Below are 15,420 nucleotides of genomic sequence, written 5' to 3' on the forward strand. Positions count from 1 at the left end.
CAAGCCTGGGTCAGCTGTATAATTGGGCTCGGGGTCAGCGGGAGGATATGGAGCGTGACAATGAGGCTATAGAGTTACAGTTTGTAGCTGGGCAGTGAGGGCCGCCGGTGGGGCATTACTGCGAGGCCAGATGTCCCTTTAAAAAGTTCAAGGTCCATCTGTGAGAGTGGCTCCAGCCCTGTTCACTGTCACTGCTGGAATGTGTGTCACTGCCTGCCAGCCACTAGAGCACTGCTGGGAGAAAGGGAGAGGGGGGTGGGTGAAGGAGAAGCTGGGTATATTGGGTTTGTTGTAAGAAAAAAATAAAACTCCCAGGATGATGAGTGAGATACTGTGGATAATGAGTGTCGGACACAGTTGCTAACTCTCATGAGGTTCTTTAATTATTGACAACATCCCCTCAGCTGGAGAAAGACGAAAAGCAGTGGGATTTACAGATCAGAAGTGTGTGCCTTCTGTACCATATGTACGTATGTACATCATGTTTGAATGTATACCGCAGAAACAGTCTGCGGGAGTAACATCTGGATTGCTCTTGGCACAGACTCCCAGAATCAACTTCTGCCACATCATAAAAACCATAAGTGCAGTTGGCTCTCCTACAATACCACCAACAAAGCCCACAGAACCGCTGACAAACCCAGCTCACTGCTGTCATTCAAACACCTGGTCCACAGGGACTCAAATTATATGTGCAAACTGGGATTGGAGATTAAGCATACATGTAATGAGCAGGTGTTGCAAAAGTTTTGATCACATTTTTTAAATTTATATCCATGTAATTCAGTAGTGATGTAGCAATAGACGGGTTGGTGGTCTTCATGTTAGCTATTGTTATAATGATCGACTGGAGGGACAACCTGCTATTCAGCCCTGAATGTCTGGAGATCCCAATTGAGGCAATTAAGACTCTGATGTGGTATTCTTAAAGTTATAATCCTTAAGATTTTAGTCCTGGTTGATTTGGCGACACTAACGGTTACCATGGTAACAGTAAGTGCAGCATAATACTATAACCATTGACTGTATATAAATATGGATGTTATGACAGCTCCCCAAAACATCTTGATGGCCCCCTGGTGGCTGGTTGCAATACAGGTCATAAGTCCCGCCCCCTCCATGTTAGCGGATGGCACATGAGCCAAACTAAAAAATCAAAGAACACGTCAAATACATTTTTCCCAAAGTGCAAGTGCTCAAGTTTGTTTTTAATTAGTTAATTGACAATATAAAAAGGGGGTGTGACATCATGATTGACATCTGTGACAGCCGCTCTCAAACCTTCATTAGGCGGCGGGAAGGCTGAGGGTGCATCCAACTCTACTGCGCAGACTGTGGCTTCAAATGACATCACACAAGCAAGATGGCCGCTCTTTTGCATAGCGGTAGAAAGCGGAGATGCATCATCCATCTTTATAGACAGTCAATTACTACAACAAACACTCCTTGAGCAGCTAATTTGTCAAAAATACAACAGAAGAGCAACAGCTGTATGTCTTTACAGTGCAATCAAACAAACTTGTGTTGTTTTAATCATCAGTCAATAATCAATCTCATTTCATGCTGCATACGGCACGAGTAGTTTTCCACACAACAACAGCAGGGCACAATAAAGTTTGTTACCTCGCTGAGGAGGTGGAAGTGTCATCTGCAGCTCTTCATCTCACAGTTCGCAGTGGCTGCTCCTTCTTACTGCATTACTCCCTGCAATATTAAAGACCGATCTGCTGACAAAAGAGAAAATGTCCTTTTTTTTATAGAGAAATATTTGTTGCTGTCAGTGTTAACTTCTCTGACAAATACAATATGTATAATCCACACTTCAGTGCTTTACATGTGAAGCAACAGGAGTTGTTGAAGGAGTAGGAAATGTTTGGTACGCATTAGCAGTAACTTAATACGACTCTGATACGGCCGTGGGAGAGTAAACAGCAAACAGTGAGGCTGATATCAATGCAATTGAATTAAAAACAGTGATGCTGGATCACAGACATGCATCGTTTCCTGTGAGTCCCTTGTGTGTTGATCGACTATTTTAAATTCAGCATGGGAAAGGCCGACTCCACCACTAACAATGAAAACTACTGCACCACCGACCATAACTAGTATCAAAAATGGGGTTTGTGTCTGTGATAATCTCAAGGATTTTAACTTTCAAACTTAAACTGAAGAATACTGACTATTATATATTATGTGCTTAAGTGTTTGCTGTCGGTCAGTATGCGACAGCTTCAGTATGAAATTACGACATACAGGGCTGGAAAATGTCATGCACAGTCAGCTAATGTTAATGACCAACAGACTCATCACTCTGACAAAAAAGACAAAATGCTTGCCAACTTTTTAAGTATCAAAACAATACAGTGTAATTTTTCTCTCTAAAAAACCATCTTTGACTGAGCATTAATCCTGCCCTTGACTTTATTGTGGACAATCTGCTGCCAGGAGGTTGCACTGTCAGGACATTTTATGTTTTTAGGCAGTCACTGTCGCAGTGGTGCACTGTGACTCAAACCCGGTGTATGTGTGTGTGTGAAAGAGAGAGTGAGAAAGTAGGTGCATTCACATCTCTGCATCAGCTTCTGAGATGAACACAAAAAAAACTCCTGGCTGCAAACAGAGCCTGGAGCCAGGTAAGGTAAGAGGCAGTAACAACAGTCTGTGTAATGCACCTCAGCTGTATTAACACCAGCAGCTCTGCAGTGGCGACGGATCACTGGAGTGGTCATAAAAACAAAGTCAGCAAACACAGGATGGGGGGGGGTAGCTTGTAGGAAAAAGCAAAACTTTGGATGGGGGTGACATGTGGCTGCTTGTGTTGCCCTGAATCTCCCCTCTACTGTTTGTAGAGGGGAGATTGTTGGAGATGTTTTGGATTTACAGTAATTTTGAAACTAGCATGGTCTTTTAAAACATCAATGGGAGAACATGATGTTTGGGATTTTGCACCTTTCTCTGAACTTGTCAATGAGCCAAGACTTCCTTCAGGATTACCCTATACCCTGTACAGATTAGCCACATTACCCTTAGCTCACAAGCCAGGAACAAAGCGAGTGCACAGGCCCGTAGGCTAATATAATAAGGGTCATAACTTTCCCATCATTAGAACATTATACATTGATGACGGATGGACTTGGGATATAAACTGTTACCTTCCTTAAGCCCTTCTTCAAGTGTCCTCTTCTGGGGCCAAAAGGACACTTCCTTTCCTATTAGACAGAGAAGTGTTGGCCCCCGTCTCCCTGCCATTCCTTCCGAGCCGTGGTTACACAAGCATGAAGGTGTGTTGTCCATGGAGAGGCATGGGGTTATGAAAGAGGTAAAACTAGCTACGTTAAACCTTTATGATCTTATATTGGGTGTAAACGAGAAACCCTGAGGGAATGATGTGACATTGTAAAACTGTGCAAAGCCTTTATAGTGCGCTGTCCTGTTACAACAGCCTAAAACTTTTTATTGAGCAATGACCTTTTACAAGAATGTTTTCTATTGTTTGGATGCTGGTAACATTAAAACTTCCTCAACAAGTTATTTCTTACCAACATGAGATATAAACAGCTTCAAACAAAAATCTAAAGCATCCAGTTGTCTTTGAGGTTTTTCTTCGATAGGCCTATCTTTACCACATTACATAGTCCAGGCCTCACATGTATACATAACGTGCTCGGAGCCAGGAAGTGGGCAAGCTGATCGTAAGGGTGTCACCCAAAACGACATGTTTATCAACTGTGTGCATAGCACAGATTATCTGATAACACATCCTGAGCTTTACAGCGATCGTTGACGAGTTCCCTTTAAGGTCACACCAGCAAAGCCCACTCCTCTTTTCCCCTAACCCAAAAGCTTTTACAGAAACAATTTGCTGCCGATCAGTTGGAACCGTGCAGTGTTATTATCTTGTTAAGGCCAGTTAAGAGGCCGTGTCTCTGAGGGCTGAGCCGACCCTGTCAGGAAGGCGTCACTTTGCTCTGCAGGCTGCCATGCGACCACAGAGGCGTTAACGGCCCAAACCTTTCTGCCACATGGACAATCGAAGAGACAAACACGCACACAGAGTCTCAAAGACAGACAGCTACACGAGTCACTTCACTACCCTCAAGGTATTTCACTGATCTGTCAACAGGATCAAAGCAGTCAAGTCTGCTGAGAGGAACTGGTGAACGTAGACTCAAGATGTTACTTCATTTACACCTCCAGCAGGTATAAGTCATTCCTAATTAACTCTTGTCATGGCAGAGGAGTTAAAAAGATGTAAGAGACTTATGTTAGATGAGCCAGAGGAAATTTCTCTTTGATATTTACACCAGGAGAACATACCTGTGACAGATATTGTGACATGTCAAGCAGGAAAGCACTGGTGCTATTACTAACATTAATGATGTTATAGTAGTATATAGTACTATAGATGGTGGTATAGAGCATGATGGTTCACCAGTATGGCCATACAAATAAATTTGACTTGACTTGACTTCATGACAGGTCAAAATGTGTGCTGTGAAAAAGATCTATTGTGCTGGAAATGGGAAATTGTAGCTGGTACCACATGGTTGCTTGTAACATAAACTGGTAGATGTTAAGGTGACAGAAGAAGTTTTCCAAAGACTTTTTTTGATATTTTTATTATTTATGACCATATTTACTTACTTACATTATTGAAACATCAAAGTACAACAGAAGGGATTGATAAATGCCCGTTGAATTATTGATGTAACAGACAAACATGGATCATATGTTAGCTAATAGATGTGTGAGTGCACACAACTACTACGTTCTCTATGTCTCTTTTTCCATGACCAGTTATTGGTGGATTTCATTCCCAAATTCATCCGATTAATGCACAAGTTAAAACATCACGGTCCGTGACATTTTCCAAATTATAACTGACTTAATTAAGTAGAGATGGTACAACTGAATAAAGTGGTGAGTTAAATGCTGACTTTAAACTCGAACTTGCGATCATACGTAAGCTGCTGCAACAGGCTGCATGTTTACACATCTCAGGTATTTTCCACTTAAAGTTGTCACGTTATAGGTAAAGTGTTATGGTTCTCTCCCAGTCTGGCTCTATGTCCTTCCATCAGTCCACCAGATGCCCTCAGGCTTTTCTGCCTAAGACTGGACTGAGTGGGAAGAAGGACAGATAAGAGGTTGCAGATTAAATTCAAGGACCACTTGAGAAACTGTTGCTTTCTACATTGACTCTCAATGGAATGAAGTGAAAAAAAATGAACGAAACTCTGAGCAACAGTTGTCTTTCAGTCCAAGTTATGTTACATGCAGCCTTAATAAGCAGACCACTGCGCTTGACAGATTTATTGGTTCTTGTGTGTCAACAGCAATTTATGTTTCTAGTCTTTACAGGTTCCTGGGTTGCCAATGTAATGCTGAAGTTTATTTGCTCAAGTTTACTTGCTGTGTTTGCTCAGTGTGATATGTGGACTTAGTTGAGTTATATTTGTGTAATTCCAGGACAGTTTGGTGAATGACAGTTTATATATGAAGAGGACTGTGCATGGTTATATTGTTGACTTTTATTTGGCCCATGGATGAAGTTCTGCTTTTGGTTTGTCCTCAGCCCGGAGCAGCTATTGCCTATTGTGTTTTTTCTTGTTTTCCCCAGCTTGCTTTCCTCTCCACACTTGCCCTGCATTCGGTCTCGTTAGTCCTGCCCTGGACCTGTATCTTCCCCAGCCAATCAGCTCCAGGCCTGTCCTTGTGTCTCATGGCCTGTTCCTTGTGGTTTCATTAGTTCAGTTTTTATTCAAGTCCTGGTTTTCAGTTCAGTCTTGTCAGATCCTTTGTTCAGTCTGCTCTGTTTGTTCTGCCCTGCGTTGTTTAGTTTAGCTCTATTCAGTTCAGTTTCGCTCTACCTGCATTCAAGCTTAAATAAATAAGTTATTCTTCAGCCATGCTCTGCCCACGCTCTCCAGCATTTGTGTCCACCTGCTCCACTCCACACATAAAATAAAGATTTATTTGACTAATGTTAGAAGCTTCACATTGGGAGACTGGGTGACGAAATAGAAAAGGAGTGTTTCATAGCATTATTCATTCCATCTGATGGGAGATTGTGGGAATCTCATTCCACTGAGATTTGGCAAGAGAGCGTTCTTCTACGTAAAACAACTCATACAATGATTCAGAAAACAGTGGTCATGTTGTTACTGGATTTCTTCTCCACTTTAAATAGCAAAGAGAAAAACACATACTGATTGCAGCGGGAGCTGGGCCTGAGCCATTCAAAGGGGGAGACAATGATGTCGTGACACACACTGACCTATAATTGCCAACAGCAGAGTGCTGAGGGGCAGTGATTGGCTGGCTCTTAGGGCCCTGTGGCCTTAGAGGATAAGAGCCATCAAGAAATTGCACAGGATCAGCAAATCACTGTCAGATGCCCACTGGCTAGATCACTCCAAACCAAAGCTATTTTCCCATCCAACCATCAGAGGGTTTACAGAAAACAATAAAAGCAAAATGGTAACAATTAAAAAAAATGGAAGAATCCAGCATCGTATAGGCATGTTTCAACAAAAAGTGCAAGTCAAGAAGTACAAAGCGCTTTATGACTAAGAATGAGAGATACTTTTGTCTTGGGATTATACTCTCCAAAAATGACTTGTCTTGTCTTGAATACATTTGGTTGAAAAGAAACATAATGAATGAAAAGTAATGGGGCTAAATGTTGACTCATGGGTTTCATTCATCGAGTAACGCAGAAAAAGGCTGCATTCGTACATGTCTAACAAATACATTAGTATGGAGATAGTCAGCTGTTAGCGAGGAAGCATTTAGGCAAAGTCCAGGCGTTTCTAATCTGCCAACACAGATTAGGTGAACTCTATTTAAACCATAATAGCAGATTTCCTTAAATCACTGCCAAAACTCCACAGTTTAACAAGCTTTTGAAGATGTTCTAGAAAACCATTCCTATTAGCCCATCCGGCAGTTTCTGATGTCTTAATGCAGGTCAGCTCCCAGACCTGCAGCTGCACGGAGAAAGACAGACTGGAGAGAAGAGGGGGGGGAGTGTGGAATAAACCCAGAATCAGCAGCTCTCCCTCTGCCTCCCCTTTCTTATCTGCTCGCACAGCCAGATGAGAAGCACACAGACACAGCACTCCTCAGACACAGCCAAGCTTTCCTGGCATCTCTCCCCCGACTACGGAGAGATGAGTTTGTCCTCCCATCTACACCTCTGTGTGAAGCCCAACACACATCAAGCAGCAGCAGCAGCCATGAGCACATTTAATTGGCCAGCTGTCTGAGTGGTCAGAGCTACTAATTACTCCAGAAACGGCAGACAGCAGTTTTTCCGACTGTCGCTCGATCCATATAGGAGCACATATTAGAACTGTACACAGGAGTGCAAGCATGAGCCATATGCAAATATCAGAGAATTGTCCTTGCCCCCACATTCCCACTGGAGCGAATCTGCACTTTCCCATTTCTCCTTCAGGACGTTAATTGATTAAAAATTCAACATATGGTAATACAAAGCTTGTGAGTGAGGCTCGGCTTGCAGGCAATAGTTGCAGTCAAGTCCCCGCAGTAAATCAAAGTGATGTCTTATCAACTAATTAGCTCCACTGAATTGTTTATCAAACACAAACCCTGAAGACTTTTTTTCTCCTCCTCCGCTACTGTTTCTGTGTAGCTGTGTGTGCGTGCACATACAATTGTGTGTGTGTGTATGTTAGTAGGTGACATCTCTGACTAACACTCCGTGTAAGGCTAGTAAACACAGACATCAGCAATATACAAAGCACACTGACCCTTGGATGCCACAGGGAGATACAATGGAGATGAGTCAGGGCGGCCGCAGGGTGGAGAAAATGATGGAGGTCCTGCAGGTTAATGCTGAAAAGAGAACACATTTCTTTAATATGACATCTGCTACTTCTAATTAGTTTGAATGGAGGTCGCTTTGGACAAAAGCGTCTGCTAAATGAAGGTAATGTTGTATAATTTTGTATTGTTCATTAGTGTTGTGCCACTTTTTTTCTCCCAAAAGAAGGTTGGCAGTCTACTTAAGTTTTAGGGCGTTTTCAGACCTGCACTTTTTAGTCTGGTTGAATTGGACTGTAGTTTGTTTTCCCACTTGGTGCGATTTGTTTGGGCAGGTCTGAACCATATATTTTATATAAAGATGGATGACCCGTCTCCGCTTCTGACCGCTATACAAAAGTAAAGTGAAAATATCTTATTTCTGGGAGCTGCCATCTTGCTTGCTTGTGTGACGTTAAACCAGCCGGTAACTAGCAGCTACAGCTAGTTGTGAATTACAGATGAAAACAAACATTTGCATTTTGCATCAGAAGTTGCTGCAGTCACTCAGGTTTGAGGGAGGCTGTCAATCACAGCTGTCAATCATGACATCGCACCCCATTTTTAATATCATCAAATAACTAATTAAAAACAAACGTATCAGAAAAATGAGCACTTGAACAACCTAAAATGACAGAAACCATCTTTGGGAAATGTGGTCTCAGCCTGGTCTCAAACTAACTCTGGAGTGGTTAATTTGTGGCGAGAACAACTACTTACTAACTACTAGGCGTACTCTACAAGTTTGAGCTAAATGGCTCCCATATCCAGGTGTGCTTTGCATACTGGGATGCAGATGACCGAAATCAACAGTTGCTAGCAGCTAGCCAGAGAATGAATTTAACTGTCTGACCAAGCATTGATACTTCTCTTCTCAATAAATCAGTGAAAATAGCATTGAAATACCAAGAAGACTCTTACAGACAACAGCTACTGCTTACATTTAGGAATACTCAAACTCCTCCAACCATCTGGATAAAAAATATTTGAACCCTTTTCAAAAATGTATTTAGATTTAGGAATTATAATCCAAACAAAGATGGTAGCCGGATATAACATATCTCTGTACATGCATTATTCTGTATGAAAATATTCATAAAGCATAGTATTATTGAAGAAAAACTAACTGATAAACTTTTCAGTTTGGAAGAAACAGTTAGCATTAATGTAAGCTGACGTAACTAGCCACTAGCAGTTAATGTCTCTTGACAGCTAACGTTTCAGTGAGTGCTTTAAACAAATACTGTACTGTAAATAACAGACATTGCAGACAAAGACAACACTGGGTTAAAGAATCACTTAACACTAGTCGCCAACTGCTCTGGTATTCCTTGTACTCCTTTTCGTCCATTTGCTCTTTTCGATGCCTTTTGAGCTATGCTAACATTAGTTTCCAAAACGAACCAAGTAACAAAATGGCAGATTAGATAGTCATTTGAATTTGAAACTGTCTATCTTCTCTTAGAGGCAGACTTACAAATAAATTAAGGGAAAAAATGCAGGCTATAGTTCAAACAAGATACATTGATTGTATGTAAGGTGGTAGTCTGAGCTCTCGAAACACAATGGGGAATTTGTATGCTAACGTAGCTTTTCACAATTTACCTAGTGTTACTTGGGAGATAGAGGTTGAAGTCAAGTGGAATTAATTATATTAAGTTATTGCAAAGCAGAACATAAAATCTCAATGTATTTATTATTATTTGTTTATTTATTATATTGTATTCATTTTAAAAATGATAAAACTTTAACCTATTTGGCTTTATATGGAAAATCTAAAAATATCAGGATCTGGATTATGTAAATGGAAAATATATCTAAAACTGGAGAGTTTAAGATTATTGAAATTTACAAATTATACATGGTAGATGTAGACTTCTAACACAACTATTTACACTATCATACACAGATTTTTCAGTGTTGACAGTTCTGTATTGAACAACTGAGGAACCAAACTGTCCCTTTGCTAGGCAACCAACCATAGACTATACAGTCCCTGCAACCAATGTAATCTACAACAATAAATCTTGCATGTTCCTGTACAAAAACAGACATCCATCATTAACAATCAATGCCATAAACCATGTAAAATAAAATTTCAAAATAACCATAACCATTTAAACTACAACTTTGACTAAAGTTGAATTGTCTCTCAATTTTTTTCTTCTTTGTTGACATGTAGAATATATTTTACATATTTTTCATTGTAAATTCTTTTTTTTTATATAAATTATTGGGGATCATACACAAACCATCAAAATATTCATCTTAGGGTTTGCAGAAGAAAAGTAAAAAAAAAACAAACAAAACAAAAACAAACTCTGAGCTAGGGGGAGTTACAACATCAAGCCACAGCCAACCAATCACACATCAGAGACACAGCACTGTGCTATCCAGTGTACACACTGACTGATAAGGGTGATACTGGATTTTGATTTGACTCAAAAGGTCAGGTGTGTGGGCGCTAACATACATTACCTAACTCAAACACGGAGGCAAAGCCCATATTATTATACAGGAATATTTAAGGTATCTGGCCTTAGTAATGATATTACCCTCTCTTGCTATCTCTATCTCCTATCTATATATCTATCTATATAAATATATAATTTAATTTATTTTGTAGTTGTATGAAGAAATATGTATATTTGAGTATTAATGTATAATATTTGTCTTAATTATAACTTCTCCTATGAAGACATATATTATATTATTACAACTGTATTTTATTACATCGTCATTCAGTTTATACACCAGCCTCCACTTATGGGTGAGTTATAGTTGTTGACAAATATGTACATACTTTTATCTGCTTACAACTACATCATATTTTTTTGTATAGTGCCTTTGGATGCTAAAGTAAAGATTTGACTAATATTCTTTGAATTTAAACAGGAGTTAAATTTAGTGACCTCAGAGGATGTAATGAAAAAAGCTACATCATTCTTGCCTTGTAGCTCAGTAGAGTTGGTCCACACGGGGCCATCTCTACTCCACTTATGTAAACATGACCTTCGACTAAGAGCAGCCTGAAAAAAAATCTAAAAGTAATCTCATTGCAGGGGTACTCGCTATAAAACCAGACCAGGCACTTTGAAAATCCCCAAGTATGTGTGCCCCAAACACACAGCTTAGCAGAGATAAAGAGAAATTCAGTGGCACATTCTCAACTTTGGTTTAAAGATAAATCATTGGTCTGTGTGGCTCAGCGGGCTGGAGGTGAACGCCATGTGTTCCTGTCATCACGGGTTCAAAACCAGCTCATGACCTCCGCTAGACATCATCTGTTTCCTTCCCATATTTCCTGTCATGTTCCACTGTGTACTATCTAGTGAAGCAGAGGTTTCCTTAACGGATAATACTGATGTTCGGGCTTTCTTTACATTATTCCTACTGGTGTCTGCATACCTTAAAAAGATGTTTGCTATCAGTCATTGTTGTACTGCATGAAAAAGAACTGTCACATTGTAGAAAATGTATCTTAAACAAAGCAATCCATCACAGAATACACTTCAAGTTTTTTTCAGAGTTTAATTTTATTCCTCTGTGAATGAGTTGACTGTTTTCTTATCAGTGTGTGCATTATGTTACATTACGCTTACTGTCAGTCACCTGACAGCTGCAGGAAGGAATGGAAGTCGGATCCAGGAAATAATCCGTCACAAACATGTCAGTTTACAAAGTTTACTTGTCAAATCCACGTCGTCTTATTCAGAGGATTATTGTTTGGTGGCAAAGCAGCTCATTTCAAGCAAGATTAGCACCATAAAACGTTGAAATTTTTAAAACAAGAAGGAAAGATACAAGGTTGAAAGGTACATACAGCATGCAAAACCAACCAAATCTCCTAGAAATTATGTTTATGTATTAATTTGTTTTGCCTAATATGTTTTGAAGGAAATAATTAAGTTCACTGACAACATTGTCTGAAGTCAAGGAAGTGTTACATACTTGTACAACACAGAAGGAAGAGGTTGGGGTGGATATCACAGGACGTTGACACGGAGACCGGGGCCAAAGAGCTTTCTGCAACAGAAGAGCTTTAGTTAAAGGGGACATATTATGTACATTTACAGGTCTATATTTTTAATCTGGGGCTCCACTGGAATATCTCTGCATGATTTACAATTCAGAAAATTTTATAAATTTTTATTTAATTCATACTGGCTCTTAATGCAGCCCCTCAGTTCAGCCTCTGTCTGAAACAGGCCGTTTTAGTTCCTGTCTCTTTAAGGCCCCAGCCTTAGGCCAGCTCCTGAGGCTATGTCAACAAACCATGAAGCAAATTATAGTAGTAGGATTTCACTACTTTTTTTTCATTCTTTACTCAGAATGTCAACTTGTCAAATACATCCATACTAGAAATCATTTATAAATGATGTTCAGGTTGGTTTCAGTCACATCAGCTGAGCTAGCCTACTTGACATGGTGCTTCAAGTTCTTTGTAGTGAAAATATAGTGTAAAATTAAATAAAAATGATGGACCTACTGTCTGTGTTGGGCTACTTCCTGTTCAGTGCTGGGGTTTGTTATTTATGTGACAACGTATAAAAACAACACATAGGCTATTTCAGGCGTTAAATATTCATGTAGCCTACCTAAGGATGGAGAACATCAAACTAAATTTGTCATTGTGGAAGTCAAAACTACCGAAATCAAATATGTGTGTGTGTGTGTGTTAAAACAATCTACCTATAGCCTATATAAAACAATGCCTTTTGATGGTCATTTACAAGGTGCCCACTCATGTGTAATCAGGGTAAACAAGCAAGCTGTAACCATGGTAACAACAATTGCGTGACAGGGTAACACAAACTCAGTGCTTCAGTTTACATTAACCGTTTCAGACTCGGGTCGGGTTCAGACAGAAATATGTGGCCTGAGCCACACTCTAATCTGTACGTATTCGATCCAAAATATGAGACTGAACAACGCAAACAACACACAACCACGGAATGGACGGCCGTTTATGGGCATGTGCGACAAGCTGATGATGGCTTGTCAGCAAGGTAGAAAAAAGCATCACAAACAAAGCGTTCAGATCAGGTTGAAGTCTGAGCTTTTGACTTGCAGGGAGCATTTCTATATACGTTAACCTCAAGTTTTGGAACTTTGACCATGTTTAACAGACATCTGACATCACAAAAATATATAAATAACAGAAATTCACAAAAAGCATAATGTGTCCCCTTTAAGGTTAGTTTAGGGACAGATTGTGGTTTTGGATAAATGTTAAAAAAGTAAATTCGTCCTGTCTCATGCCCCAAGTCATTGTCGACTTTCTGAATATTAATCTAAGACTACAATCTTTCCCTATAACCATAACCAAGTGCCATCGAGTATTGTTTGTTTGCTGTGTCTGATTCAGTGGAAGTAACTTCATGGTCACAGCTCACTGCAAACACACATTATAATGACCTCAGCCTCTGGCAGCTCTCTACAGACCTTTCACCATGTGCCAACAACACAACTCAAAAGGCAACAAAAGAGACACCCGAACAAACCTCTGGCTCTTTGACACAGTCAGCATCTCCTGAAAAACAGAGCAGCTCTGTGCTCAGCCTGGATATCTGACAGGTTATTATCCCATTACATATGCTTCATTTACAGTCCAGACAATATACGCAAGCAAGGGCCAAACACAGCTGAGGAGATAGAGATCTGCTGCTGCTGGCTGTGGTTTTAAACAACCAATGTTTTTTTTCAGCCTATTAATGACCAATTCTAACTCGTCTCAGTGGTTTTTATACCAACAAACACTCAACTTTTCTTCACCATTCTGTCGTAACTATTTTGATAATGATTTTGGACAAGGGTTATAAAATACTTTGTATTTAGTTATGCCTTCGATTATGGGACTCGTTAGCAGAACACAATTCATCTATTAATGGTTTAAAAAGGCTTTTACGTCAGCTCTACCCCAGCATATAGTAACTACTTTAATTGTGTCATGGTCAGAGCTTTTAGGCTTTACGGTAAACTTCATATAAACAAAAGTTATGTTCATTAATATTACGATGCAACAAACTGTGCACTTGTGTACCACAAATATTTTTTTAGGACAAGACATTTTAAAGTCCTTCACCTCAATTGCACTACTTACATAGTTAATGGTGTTTGGCCATAAATTATATTATCATAAATCATTTTAAAACATTGTTAAAATGAGGCCACTGCATGCATTTCAGTTACCCGGAGGTCCTTTCATTTTCAGCATGAGCAAATTGTTCTTCATACAGTATACTCTGAATGTTTAGAGACTCTGTCAGCATCGGACTGATTGTTCCTCCGTGTAATGTAAGGCATGAAGTGGGAATGTGAAACATGTTAAAGATTGTGGAGGTCTCTTGGATGCCATGTATCAACAGATCCCTGAAACATGTTTTGACACAACAAGATGAGGGAAAAGCAGAGTCCTGAATGTTACATGAAGTTGGAAAGGATTCCAAGTCACTGGCTGAAAACATGACAACATGCAGATGTTTAGTTTGATATATACAGTAGTAATATTAATGGTTAATTTACTGATTCTTCATATAATATTTATAAATCCTTAAAGAGACAGTTCACCCCAAACTCAAAAATACATATTTTTCCTCTTACCTGTAGTGCTATTTATCTATCTAGATCATTTTGGTGTGGGTTGCTGAGTTTTGGAGATATTGGCCGCCAACCATAAGTAGCTTCCTTCTGCGCGGTGAGACAGCTGGTGGGTGTTGTTCGGTAGAAAGAAAATAGTTCCTACATGAAACCGCTCACAACAAGGTCTGTGGATTATCTTGAGTAGTCAAGTCAAGTGTTTGTTTGTTTTTTTGGAGTTTTGAGCACCACAAGCTGAGAGCCACCCAGTTTTATTGTATTCAACAAGAGAAGGCAGAAATCTCTATGGACGATATCTCCAGACCTCAGCAATTCACACCAAAATGATCTAGATGGGTAAACAGCACTACAGGTAAGAGGAAAAATGTATATTTTTGATTTTGGGGTGAACTGTCCATTTTTAATACCAGCTGTGGGGTTAAAAGGTTGTGAAACATCTCTGGTTGTTGACAGTCAAGTCATTACTAAGTCACAGATAAAGGGAGAAGAGTTTCTTCCTTTTTATAATAACCAATCAAGTCCACAGTTACAAGTGTTAGCAAGGCATTACCAAAGGGTAATAAACATCAAATTCTGCATTTACAAATTTTAATAAACTCATTAATAGAGGGTTTGAGTGTTTCCCTTTTTCTAACAAGCCAAAATGAGCTAAAATGACAAAATGTCAAACACCAGCAAAATCCTGGTAATCCATATGTTGCATATAACTATTTTATATAGCATTCGAAAATGATTTAGCAACCATTAATGAAGCCGTTGAATATAACTTAGAAACACTTAAAGGGTACTTAGTTAGAAACTGATGCAGTTAAAGGAATAGTTTGACATTTTGGGAAATACAGTTATTTGCTTTCTTGCTGAGAGTCAGATGAGAAGATTGATACCACCTTAGTCTGTATGCTAAATATGAGGCTACAGCCAGTTAGCTTAGCTTAACATAAAGACTGGAAATACAGGAAAACAGCTAGCCCTGTTCAAAAATATCTACCAACC

At 39.5% G+C, this 15,420-nt stretch overlaps 1 long non-coding RNA gene across 3 annotated transcripts; it reads right to left on the reverse strand.

The window, feature by feature from the left end:
• Nucleotides 1–1,299: 1,299 nt before the first annotated feature.
• Nucleotides 1,300–11,856, reverse strand: LOC122990457. Of its 3 annotated transcripts, none has more exons than XR_006405365.1 (3): nt 11,779–11,856; nt 7,776–7,860; nt 1,300–1,724 (listed from the first exon to the last, which is right to left on the reverse strand). It is a non-coding gene; the product is annotated as an uncharacterized LOC122990457 (long non-coding RNA). The 3 variants fall into 3 exon arrangements; XR_006405366.1 differs by lacking the exon at nt 11,779–11,856 and adding an exon at nt 9,305–9,461; XR_006405367.1 differs by lacking the exon at nt 11,779–11,856 and adding an exon at nt 8,769–9,267.
• Nucleotides 11,857–15,420: the final 3,564 nt, after the last annotated feature.

Source organism: Thunnus albacares, chromosome 10 (assembly GCF_914725855.1).
Source record: "Thunnus albacares chromosome 10, fThuAlb1.1, whole genome shotgun sequence".
Taxonomy (NCBI): Eukaryota; Metazoa; Chordata; class Actinopteri; order Scombriformes; family Scombridae; genus Thunnus; species Thunnus albacares.